Consider the following 12,843-nt stretch of genomic DNA (forward strand, 5'->3'; position numbering starts at 1 on the left):
GAACAGAACGGAGCCCCCTGGGCCCCTGAAGCTTCGGGTGTCCCCAAGGGCCCCTCCACCTGGCAGAGGCAGCAGGGCAGAACCTTCTAGGGGGATCCTCTTCCCTGAGCTCAGAAGCTGCCCAGATCATTATCCCCGCTTCTCAGGGGGAGGACACGGAGACTCTGAGCAGGCAGCGACTTCTGGGGTCCAACAGCCCCCCAGGGGAGACCTGTGGACGCGAAGCCGGGATCCAGGTGCACAGTGGCTTTGGGGTCACCACATGCTGGCAGCAGGGCCACAGGGACCTGGGGCTGAGCCCTCTCTGCCTCCAAGAAAAAGGTTTGCTCTGGGAGGGGAGCAGAGGAAGAGCGGAGCGGTTAACAGGACAGCAGCTCTAGCCAGGCCAGGAAGGGTCCGTGTCCCTGTGACTGCGACAGGAGTGACTCTAGAAGGGTTGAAGCCCCAGCAGCCCTCAGGTTCTAAGGGGAGCTGCGCTGTGGGCCCCAGCCAGGCCTCCTCTACGCCAAGGGGGCCCCTAGGTCAGAGCTAGCTTCCCTGCTATGCTTCAACTTCCTGGACTTGCTCAAGTCACTTGCTGGGGCCTTCAGGGACAGGGCCGCTGGCCTTGCCCCCCGTCCACCCTATCCTCTCCGGCCGGGGGCCCACACTGCCGGCTCTCACTCCCGTCTCCCCCAAACAAGAGACGCCGGCATGTGCAGGGTTAACTCCCGGAGCCTACAAGACCGCGCAGAGTGGGGGGCAGGGGGCCGGGCGTGCCTGTCGGGAAGTATGGATTTCTGCAGTGGTTTTACTGGAAAAGCTGTAGCTGAAGGTGGGAGGGGGTCACCATGGCAACTTCTGGCTGTGGGAACAGGTTGGCTAGTGGGAACCCATTCTGCCAGGGGCCCAAGGGGGCCCAGCAGGCCCTGGGGGACCCCACAGCTGCCTCTCAGGGGTCCTCACCTGCTCCGAGAGCTACGGAGACCCTCCCCAATCTGGAATTACCAACCTCCCCACCTCCCACCCCAGCCTCCCTCCGGTAACATCTCCCCAGGGCTGGGCCCCTGACTCAGCCACCCCGCCCCCCACTCAAGTGCCCCCTGCACCCGAGCTGTTAATCGAAGCACGGATTGCCAGGCGGAGGATCAGGAGCTCCAGGGAATCTCCCTCTTGGAAGAGCTTTTCATCTGGAGAGAGCCTAACTTCAAAGCCTGGGGTGAATTCAGGGGATGCCATAAATGAATCTCCCCCACCCCAGCACCACCCAACGGAGGGAGCCCGGGATTCCGGCGCTGGGGGGTGGGTGGGGTGGGCAGGAGCTCACCCTGGCCAAGCCCCAATAGGGAAGATTCCAATCAAAGCGACAAATTCTAGGAAGTCCTCCCCACCCCACCACAAACCCACACACCCTTCCCTGCAAGGGAAATCAGGGTAAGGGGAGGTGGCCCCAAAGGGACAGGAGGCTCCCGGGGGCACCTCCAAATCCCAATGCCCCTGCCTGCTGTCTGCCCGGGAAGACTTCTTGGTGGCTGGGATCAACCCTGCCCATCGTCCCACGCCATTGACAGTGCCCCGGGCCAAACCTCCCATTGGGACCCTCTGCGATGCCCTGCTGAGGCCCCACAGCTGATTCAACCCCGGCCCCAGAGGGCCTACTGAGTGCAGGGTGCACGGGATGGGAGATTGGCCAAGGAACGAGGGGCACCTGAGAGCAGACACAGCCGGCTCCCAGGCCCTCCAGGCTCAGCTTCCTCCCGGGTCCTGCAGGGCTCCAGACTGGCCTTAAAACCCTCCTGCAAACCGGGGAGGCGCAGGGTGGGGGGCCAGGAGGGCCCCGGAGGGTGTGCATGTGTGTGTGTGCGTGTGTGTGTCCCGAAGGCACTTCCAGGAATCTCCAGTGGCACTGCCCAAAAGGCTCTGGCCCAGCAGGGACGGCGGGGTGGGGGGAGGAGGGAACAAGCGGAGGGGGATGTAAGGGGAGCCACGCCCCCTGCCTTTGTTCTTTTCTCTTGGGATGCTGCCCCAAAAGAAAGACTGCCCCCCTCACCCGCCTGCCAACAAACCCACCTGGGCACCTCCCTGCTCCGCTGGAGTTCCTCAGATCTGTGACTCCTCCCACCCTGGTTTCCTCACCTAAAACTAGGCCAGAGTTGGGTGTGGTGGCTCACGCCTGTAATCCCAGCACTCTGGGAGACCGAGGCAGGCAGATCACAAGGTCAGGAGTTCGAGACCAGCCTGGTCAATATGGTGAAACCCCGTCTCTACTAAAAATACAAAAAAAAAAAAAAAAAAAAAACAACTAGCCAGGCATGGTGATGCATGCCTGTAGTCCCAGAGATACTTGGGAGGCCGAGGCAGGAGAATTGCTTGAGCCCAGAAGGTGGAGGTTGCAGTGAGCCGAGATTGCACCACTGCACTCCAGCCTGGGCAATAGAGAGCGACTCTGTCTCAAAAAAATAAAAATAAAATAAATAAAACAAAAATGGGCCGGATAAACCTACTTCCGGGGTTGGGGGACACCCACTGAGGTCAGGTGACTCGAGGGTAGTGGGTGACAAATTCCAAGGTCACGCTGGTTGCGCCTTGTCACCCCCACCCGAAAAGGGCAGTGGCCCTTCATAAGTCCTGGGTTGCTGCTGGGAGATGTGGCTCCCCACCCTCCCTCCAGCCCACCGGGGCCCTGTAGGGCAGGGGGATTTTGGCGCAGGCCAGATCCCGGAAAGGGGCAGTAGGCCTGAACACCCAGGTGCAATTTTGCAACTCGGGGCAGGGCCTGAAAGAGTCAACCTGACCATTGTTCACCAGGGTCTTTCCTTCCTCTGGGTCGTCCAGCTGATTTGGGGCACACCCCAACTTCTGGGGCCTCCTCGTGCTCCCATAATATCCCTGCCCTGCCCCCACACCGCTGCCTGCACACTCGGATCTGCCGAGTCCCAATAAAACATTTGGGGGAGATGAGTGCTGCGTATAAATAATTAAGGCCACATGCATATTCGCCAACAAAAGGAAACATTCAAACCCCCGTTCCGGGAACAGCCGCCTGTGTGGGGCCCGGCAGGGCTGCGGAGGCTCACCCCACCCCACTGGAGGCCCACCCCACAGACGCTGTCTTCTGGGGGGACCAGCCAGGGGTCCTCCCCAAGCCACTGTCTCCCGCAGCACCAGGGTGCCTGGCTTCCAGAGTGGGCAGGGGCAGTGTGGCAGGGGCGCTGAGCCCAGGGTAGGATGGGGATGCCAGCCCCCCATGGAGTGGCCCTGACACGCCACAGAGGCCAAGCCCCTCGGCAGGGTCCCCAACACCAGGCAGGCTCTAGCCCTCTGTGGGTTCCCAATAAGCCATTTACTGAATAAAGATTAAACCCCCAACTCCAGGTTCCAGGAGTGTGAGTCCTGAGCTCTGGCTGACGGCAGACATGCTAGAACTCCCAGAGGGAGTAGCTGCCCCTTTTTTTAACATCAAATTCGTTTTATTTCAAATTTGTAACAAAATATATTCTAGGCAACTTTTCAGACATCATTTTATAGCGTCATCATAAACCCTATATCACTGCTGTCATTCCAAAAGAGGCCAGGATGGGCTGGCACAGGCTTGCCCTGGGCTAAAGGAAGGCTTGCCCTGCCATGCCCCTGCTCAAGGACCTGCCAGGGTTCCCTATGGATGTCAGTATCTGATGCCATCCCTCCGCCTGGCTTTCGAGGTCCTCTGTCCCCTGGGGCCGTCCCAGGAGGTCGGACAGGGCTGCTGCTCACACCACGCTCCATGCCCTCCCGGAAGCTGTCCCCTAGAGGCCTCCCCACAACTCCCCACCCCAACCCCCCTTCAGTGTGCATCACTCCTGGTCTTCTCTCTAGGTTCACTTCTCACCTTCAGAAGCAAGAGCCTCTCCACCTGCCGCCATCCGTGTTCTCATCCACGTTTCTTCAGTCATTTCCCGAATGCCCGTTATGTCCTAAGCCCCCTGCTAGGGATCCTGAGAATGAAAGACGGGCCTTGCCCTCCTGGAGCCTGCAGCCCGGTGAGGGACGCTGGCAAGCGACCCATGACAAAGGCAACTCTGTGATAAGCCAGGAGCCAAGGAAAAAGGGAGAAGAGGGCATGTGTCTTGGCGGAGGGGTAGAGCTATCACGCAAGGCTTCCTGGAGGAAGAGAGAGGCTGAAAAACAGCTGGAATTCTTCCAAGTGCAGAAGAGGAGGAGGCTGGACAGTGCCTGGGGGCCCTGCCGTGCACACAGCCAGGGTGGGTCCTAGAGGGAGGCAGAGACCTGAGCAGCGTGGGCTCCAATCCTGGCTTTACTGCTTATCAGCAAGGTCCTCTTCCTGCCTGATCTGTCTCCTCCCCAGCGAAATGGGATCGTGGTCCCAGCGGTCCATTCAAGGTCCTCTCCCTTAGCAGAAGACGAAGGACGCTGACCCCAGCACCCAGGGGCTGACAGACCTAATCAGTGCCCATGGGTTACATTTGCCGTCCACTGACTGGTGGGTGGATTGAGGACCTTGGGGTTATCTTCCTGAACCCTCCTTCCTCGACGGAAACTCACCTCCACTCACCAAGGGCTCCAGGAAGGCACCTGTCTCTCAGGACTGCTGGCGTCTCATCCATGTCAATCACCCGCCAGACCAGGAACGTGTGGCAGCACACACCACCTCTGCTCCTGTCCTGGGTCCTGGCAGGAGCATGACAGATATTTGCTTGTGGAATTAGGCTCTCCAGAGATGACGCTCCGCCCAGGGATCCCAGGGCAGGTGGGCAAGTGGGCATGCCTCAGCAGGTGCCAGTTGTCCTCTTGTTCCCGGGAAAAGAGTCTTGGGTTTCTAATCAGAGGGCTTGCAGCCGGGCGAGGTGGCTCACGCCTGTAATCCAGCACTTTGGGAGGCCAAAGCGGGCGGATTACCTGAGGTCGGGAGTTTGAGACCAGCCTGGCCAACATGGCGAAACCTCGTGTCTACTAAAAATACAAAAATCAGCTGAACGTGGTGGTGCACGCCTGTAATCCCAGCTACTCTGGAGGCTGAGGGAGGAGAATTGCTTGAACCCGGGAGGCAGAGGTTGCAGTGAGCCGAGATCGCACCACTGCACTCCAGCCTGGGTGACAAGAGAGAAACTCCATCTCAGACAACAAAACAAAACAAAAGGAAACAGTGAGCCCAGCCAGGAGCTCGCCTCTGCTTCCGGTGGGGACAAGCACTTAGCAGAGGGAGGCCCGGTCCCCATCTGTGCCCACACCACCTCTCAGCCTTCAGCCCACCTGCGCTACCCATTAAGCTATCCCTTCCCACATTTGGGGACCTGCAGCCAGTCCTGCAGTCCCCAGATGTGGGACCTTCCTTCATCCCGCCATCCTAGACCTTGGGATCAGCAGGTGAGTAGCCAAGGACAGAAATTATAAGACCTAGAGCCAGACGCAGTACACGTGCCTACAGTCCCGCCTGCCCTAGAGGCTGAGGTGGGAGGACCTCTTGAGCCCAGGGTTCGAAGCTGCCATGAGCGTTAGCTTGGGCTACAAAGCAAGACCCTGTCTCTACAAAATAAAAAAATAAATAAAAATTAATTAAAGAAACAATAAGACCTAGGAGAACGTAACCTTCAAACCTCCATACTATTTTGATCGTGCACCCTTACCAATAAAAATGATATATGATAATTATCTTCAGATTGCAAGTGTCCACGACTGCGTGAATACATTACTTGCGTTGTAAAACATTCACGTAAGATAGGCATTTAAAAAGAACGAGCTTGAAATGCTAAGTATAAAATTCTCCTCCCCGCTCCAGTGGGTCATCCTGTATATCCCATTGTTGAGGCCAGTGTCATCGGGCCAGCCCTCACTCCCAGCTACGATGGAGCCCCTCCCCTCTGACCCCTTCCCCAGCCTCAAGTTCCAAACTTCCTTCGTACCAAAGACCCCCTCCCACTCCCTCCTCGAACTCTCTCACTATGAATACCATACTTTTCCTGATCCCAGCTGTTTTGGGTTTTTTTGAGACGGAGTCTCGCTCTTTGTCGCCCAGACTGGAGTGCAGTGGCGCGATCTCAGCTCACTGCAACCTCCACCTCCGGGGTTCGAGCGATTCTCCTGCCTCAGCCTCCTGAGTAGCTGGGATTACAGGTATCTGCCACCATGCCTGGCTAATATTTGCATTTTTAGTAGAGACGGGGTTTCACTATGTTGGCCAGACTGTTCTCGAACTCCTGACCTCAAGTGATCAGCCCGCCTCTGCCTCCCAAAGTGCTGGGATTACAGGTGTGAGCCACAGTGCCTGGCCTGTCTCAGCTCTTCTTCAAAACAGCCAGGGAAGCGTGCCTGGGGTGCCTCCACAGGGGTCGTCTCCCATCCTCTGCAGGGCCACCCTGGGAGAGGAATTGGTCTCGCTTGTAGCACAGGGACAGAGCAGGCTGGCTGAGGACCAGATAGCAGAAGGGCTGGGCTTTGTAGAAGACAAAGCTTCCTTCACGATGCAGGAGAATGAATGCTGTTTCCACGGGCTGGGTGACCTGGGTTTGAATCCGTCTCTGGGATGAGCGACTGACTGCGGGGCGCACAGCAGGTGGTCGGCACACACAGCCCTTACTGCACGTACTGCTCCTCAACAAGGAGGGCTCTGCCTGGCCCTGGCTGCAGACCCTCGGCGGGGGCCGGGCGGCCACTCTTGCTCACGCCCTGGTGGCCGGAGATGCCATCACTCCTCAGTGTGGAGAAAGTGGGCAAGCCCTGGGTATTCCACATCTCCAGGGGGAGGTGGAGGTTGCAGTGAGCCGAGATCACACCACCACACTCCAGCCTGGGCGACAGAGCGTGACTCCGTCTAAAAAAGAAAAAGAAAAGCCGGGATCTTGTCTGTGCCCCAACTCCTGAGCCTTCCCTGTCCTTTCCCACAAGGGCTCTGGTCCTGGTGGCTGCAGGAGTGGGAGGAGGGGACGCGGGGGAGTCTAGGAAAGGCCACCCTCCCTCCGTGACACTCTGCCAAGCCAGGAAGGGCAGAGGAGAAACCTGGTCCGCATGCTGGACCCTGGACTCCAGAGAGCAGAACCCGTAGCTGGCTCAGCCCCGGGTCCCCTGCCTCTGTGGAGCTGGCCCCACCCCAGATGGCCACTGTGCCTGATGTCCGGCATCTGACCCTCTGTCCTCCCTGCCGAGGGGCCAGAACAGAGGCCCCGGGAACAGGCAAGGCTCTGCGCACGGAGCTGACCCCATGCCTCAGTCCGGGCCTCGTAACAGGAAGCGAGAGGCCAATGCCAGTAAATGAGACCCGAGAGATGAGAGGCCTCGATGCCGCCCGAAGTTGGAGGACAAGTTCCTGGAAGGAGGAGGAAGCTGCCGCAGTAGATAACGCCAGACCCCAGCAAGCGTCCCAGCTGTCAGGAGCCCATGTGGCTGCAGGCTGGTGGGCCCAGGAGGGAGCAGGTGGGGCAGAAGGCACAAGGGGGTGCCCTGGTCTCAGCCTGAGCTGGGGGCACCTGGAAGGCAGCGGGGGGGGGGTTCCTGAGGGTCCCCCCAGCCCAATCCCCAAGTCTCTATTCCCCCGTCCACACACACCACAGCCTCCACCCTTCTCTAAAGATAGAAGCGGGGGCTATGCGTGGTGGCTCAAGCCTGAAATCCCAGCACTTTGGGAGGCCAAGGTGGTTGGATCACTTGAGGTCAGGCGTTCAAGACCAGCCTGGGCAACATGGCAAAACCCTGTCTCTACTAAAAATACAAAAATTAGCTGCGTGTGGTGGCAGGCACCTGTAATCTCAGCTACTTAGGAGGCTGAGGCAGAGAATCACTTGAACCCAGGAGGTGGAGGTTGCAGTGAGCCGAGATCGCACCATTCCACTCCAGCCTGGGTGACAGATGTGACTCCATCTCAAAAAAAAAAAAAAAAAAAAGAAAGCAAAAGAAAAGCCGGCCAGCTGCAGTGGTTCATGCCTGTAATCCCAGCACCTTGGGAGGCCAAGTTGGGAGGACTGCTTGAGGGCAAGAGTTTGAGACCAGCCTGGGCAACATGGTGAGACCTCATGTCTACAAAAAAATAAAATAAGTTAGCCGAGCATGGTGGCATGTCCCTGCTACTCTGGAGATTGAGGCCAGAGAACTGCTTGAGCCCAGGAGACGCTGCAGTGAGCTGTGATCACACCACCAACTGCCTGAGCCCAGGAGAGGCTGCAGTGAGCTGTGATCACACCACCGACTGCCTGAGCCCAGGAGAGGCTGCAGTGAGCTGTGATCACACCACCGACTGCCTGAGCCCAGGAGAGGCTGCAGTGAGCTGTGATCACACCACTGCGGTCCAGCCTGAGTGAGAGAGTCAGACCCTGCCTCAAAGACCAACAAGAACAAAAGACAAACCACAGCAAGGGGAAAGTATTTTTTTTTAAACAGAGTCCCTCTGTTGCCCAGGCTGGAGTGCAGTAGCGTGACCTCAGCTCAGTGCAGCCTCCGCCTCCTGGGTTCAAGCGATTCTCCTACCTCATCCTCCCCAGTAGCTGGGATTACAGGCATGTGCCACCATGCCTGACTAATTTTTGTATTTTTACTAGAGATGGAGTTTTCGCCATGTTGGCCAGGCTGGTTTTGAACTCCTGACCTCAAGTGATCAGCCTGCCTCGGCCTCCCAAAGTGCTGGGATTACAGGTGAGAGCCACCTCGCCTGGCCTGGGGGTGAATTTTTTTTTTTTTTTTGAGACAGAGTCTCGCTCTGTCGCCCAGGCTGGAGTATAATGGTACAATCTTGGCTCACTGCAACCACCGCCTCCCGGGTTCAAGCGATTCTTCTGCCTCAGCCTCCTGAGTAGCTGGGATTATAGGCACACACCATCACACCTGGCTAATTTTTTGTATTTTTAGTAGAGACAGGGTTTCGTTATGTTGGCCAGACTGGCCTCGGACTCCTGACCTCATGATCCGCCCTCCTCGGCCTCCCAAAGTGCTGGGATTACAGGTGTGAGCCACCGTGCCTGGCCCTGGGGCGAAACATTTGCAACACACAGAACCCACAAAGGTCAGTATGCTACACGTACAAAGCAGCCTCCCCAGTCAGTGCGAAAGACCGAATGGGCTCTTCACAAAGAGGAATCCAAATGGCTAAAACATTAGAAACAGTGCTGTCCTTCAGCAGTTAGAACAAGCAGGGCCGGGCGCAGTGGCTCAGGCCTAGAATCCCAGCACCTTGGGAGGCTGAGGCGGGCGGATTGCTTGAGCTCAGGAGTTCAGGCTGCAATGAGCTGTGATTGCATCACTGCACGGCAGCCTGGGTGACAGAGCAAGACTCAGTCTCTTAAAATAAAAAAAAAAAAAAAAAGAGGCCGGCACAGTGGCTCATACTTATAATCCCAGCACTTTGGGAGGCTGAAGGCAGGCAGATCACCTGGGGTCAGGAGTTCAAGACCAGCCTGGCCAACATGGTGAAACCCTCATCTCTACTAAAAATACAAAAATTAGCCGGGCGTGGTGGCAGGCGCCTGTAATCCCAGCTACTCAGGAGGCCAATAATTGCTTGAACCCAGGAGACGGAGGTTGCAATGAGCCAAGATCGCGTCACTACGCTCCAGCCTGGGCGACAGAGCAAGAGACTCCATAAAAAAAAAGAGAAAGATCAGATTAAAATTGCCAATGTGAGGAGATAACGCCACATAGCACAAGGACGGCTAAGACCGAGAAGTCTGATGACGCCGAATGTTCCTGAGGTGGACAAGTGTGGGAGGAGGGCATTCCCAGCACTTTGGGAAAGGCTTTGGCCCACCTAGTAAAGCTGTCGATGAGCGGCCCCAGAGTCAGCGGCCCCCACCGCTAGGCGTCTGCCCTCCAGAAGCAGGCACCTGTGCCCCAGCAGACGGGAATAAGACCGCCCACCAGCACCACTGCCCACGGCCAGCCTGGAAACAAAAACCCGAATGTCCCTAAACAGGCAGAATGGAGAAATAAACCGCTCTAGGAACCCGGTGGAAAAGTGCCCGGCAGCAGAGAATAAAGGACAGCCATGGTGAGGGCGACGCTCGCAAACAGTACGGCCTAAAGAAGCCGCAAAGTTCACACACAGCCACACTCAACACTCAACTGCTATCAGGGGATACACCCATGGTGGCAAAATCATGAAGAAAAGTAAGTCCTGGTCATAAAAGTCAGGGCAGGCCAGGCCCCGTGGCTCATGTCTGTAATCCTAGAGCTTTGGGAGGCAGAGGTGGGAAGACCACTTGAGTCCAGGAGTTCGAAACCAGCCTGGCAACATAGCTAGACTCTGTCTCTAAAAAAAAAAAAAAAAAAAAAAAAATACATATATATATATAGAGAGAGAGAGAGAGAGAAGAAGAAAGAAGGAAGGAAGGAAGGAGAGAAAGAGAAAGAAAGACAGAAAGATGTCAGGGCAGCAGTAACTTTTGCAGAGGAAGGGGTTGTGAATAGGAAGGAAGCTTCTGGAATCCTGGCCATGGTCTATTTCTTTTTTTTTTTTTGTGATGGAGTCTTGCTCTGTCACCAGGGTGAAGTGCAGTGGTGCGATCTTAGCTCACTGCAACCTCTATCTCCTAGGTTCAAGCAAGTCTCCTGCCTCAGCCTCCTGAGTAGCTGGGATTACAAGCTCCCACCACCGTGCCCGGCTAATTTTTTGTATTTTTGGTAGAGATGGGGTTTCACCATGTTGGCCAGGCTGGTCTCGAACACCTGATCTCAGGTGATCCACCTGCCTCAGCCTCCCAAAGTGCTGGGATTACAGGGTGTGAGCCAGTGTGCCCGGCCCATGGTCAATTTCTTGATCTGAGTGGCTTTGGCATGGGAGTTTATTTTATATGTATTTATTTGTAAGACTGTACAAATAAGCTTCCTGCACATTTCTGTATGAGTGGTAAATTTCTTACTTTTTTAAACAAGCAAGCGTATTTGAGCGCCCATTGTGTTGGGCACTGCGGATGTGCCATGCACAGCTCCTGCCTGGCCACGGCGAGCTGATGGAGTGCAGGTGAACACCCCGCGGGTGCCCCTTGGGGTCATGCACAGGGTCTCCCCAGCTCTGTAGCCGCCTGCTCTGCACTGGCTGGGGAACCGCCCCCACGCCCCCCCTCACTCGCCCAGTCTCATACCCTCCTGGCACCTCACTCTGGATTTCCCGAGATGGTGCTGAAGGTGAACCTGGAGAGGGACATCTTTCCCACTGCGGGGCTCCCAGCCGGGGAGGGAGTGCAGGGGCTTGGAGGAGCTCCCTTCTTTCCCCTCCCACCCTCCCACTAGCACACATGATCTTGACACCCAGTGGCCCCCACGTGGGCAAAGTGCATGCCCACTGTGGGCCCGGACAGGCCCCCAGACCCAGCACCCTGTCCCTTGCCACCTGGCCCCCCAGACTGGGAATGATGATGGCAGTGCCAACAGCTCCCTCTGGCTCCCAGGCTCCGGGGCTGAGGCCAGCCTAGGGCCCTATAGATCCTGCAGGCTCGGGGCCAAGAGGATGGGATGGAAAGGACATTTGTTTCCCCCCCTTCCCCCCACCTGTTTACCAGGACCCAGGGCTGCTATCTCCAGCTGCGATCTCCTGCCTCCCAGCCCCCGGTTCCCAGCAGCAGCCTCCCCGGCGCGCACTTCCTGCCAGCAGCCCAGCGTTACAGGAATCCGCACACTGAACTCAGCGTGAGAGTGTGTGCCCACACCCCAGCCCTGCACCTGGGCGGATGCCAGGGAGCCGGGGGCGCCATGAAAGGCAGCCCACCTGGGGCTTGTGTCGCAAGCCCCCCTTCAGCCAGCCTAGCGGCCTCCCACTGCTCAGGGGAGACGCAAATCTCTCAAGAAGGCTGGGGAGGGGCTGTCTTCAGGACCCCCAGACCTGACTCCGAGAGCCCGAGGCCGGCCCAGCCCCTGTTCTCCTGGAACCCTCACCGTGTGCTTCTGCACAGGGGTCTCATGCGATGCACCCACACTGCCCGGGGTCCCAGGGGCAGCGGATGGTAAACCACATGTCCCTCCCGCGTCAGTCATCTGGCTGGTGTTTACTGAGTCCCGTGGGCCCGGTGCCAGCCTAGGCGCCCAGCGCACACCAAAGAACGAGGGTGCCCGGGCCCCACATGCACAGCATTGGCCACAGGGAGACGTCAGAGGAGTAAACACGCAGCTGTGACCCACCCGTGGGCGGTGGGAAGAAAAGGTGCTCTAGGCACCGCAGGAGGAGGACCACCTCCGTCCTCCACGGGGCTGGGCCAGGAGGGCTTCATGGAGATTGAGGTGTCTCAGCCAAGATCTTAAGACTGAGAAGGTCTTCAGGCACCAGGTGCCGGTGGTTGGGGGGTTTCCAGGCAGAATGCAGGTGCAGAAGTCATCTTGGGGTGAGAGAGAGGCCAGCACATTCGGGAACAGAAGTGTTGCAAGCCGGCGTGTGGGGCGGGAGGCGTCTGGGAGGCAGAAGGGCTGTATCCCACAGAGGCCGGGGAGGAAGCCCCGCCAACGGGCCCCACTGCACCCTCGGATGGAGGAGCTCAGAAGCTTGGGAAGGGGAGGGCTGCAGGGGTCAGTCCTGGAGAATGGGGGCTCAGAAGAGGAGGGAGCAGCTGGCGCGTGGGGGCGGGGCCCGCCTGCACTGGGGCAGGAGATGACCCCATGACCTCCAGTGACAGTGACCCTTCTGGTGAGAATGTCAAGGAGAACTGCAGAGAGGGGGAGGGAAGAGGTCAGTGCTGTGACAGCGGTGGGCCAAGTAGAGCTGGCTTCACAGGGAGCTTTGGGCTTCTCATCCCAGCCTGGGAACTGTGGCCTGCCCCAGCTTAACAGCAAGATAACTCAGGTCTCAGTTGCAGTCAGGGTTACACATACACACACACACACACACGTGCACACATACATATACACACACGCACGCACACACAGACACACAGACATGTACACACACGTGCACACACA

Source organism: Aotus nancymaae, unplaced genomic scaffold, assembly GCF_030222135.1.
Source record: "Aotus nancymaae isolate 86718 unplaced genomic scaffold, 86718_ANA_hifiasm-v0.15.2.pri h1tg000089l, whole genome shotgun sequence".
NCBI lineage: Eukaryota > Metazoa > Chordata > Mammalia > Primates > Aotidae > Aotus > Aotus nancymaae.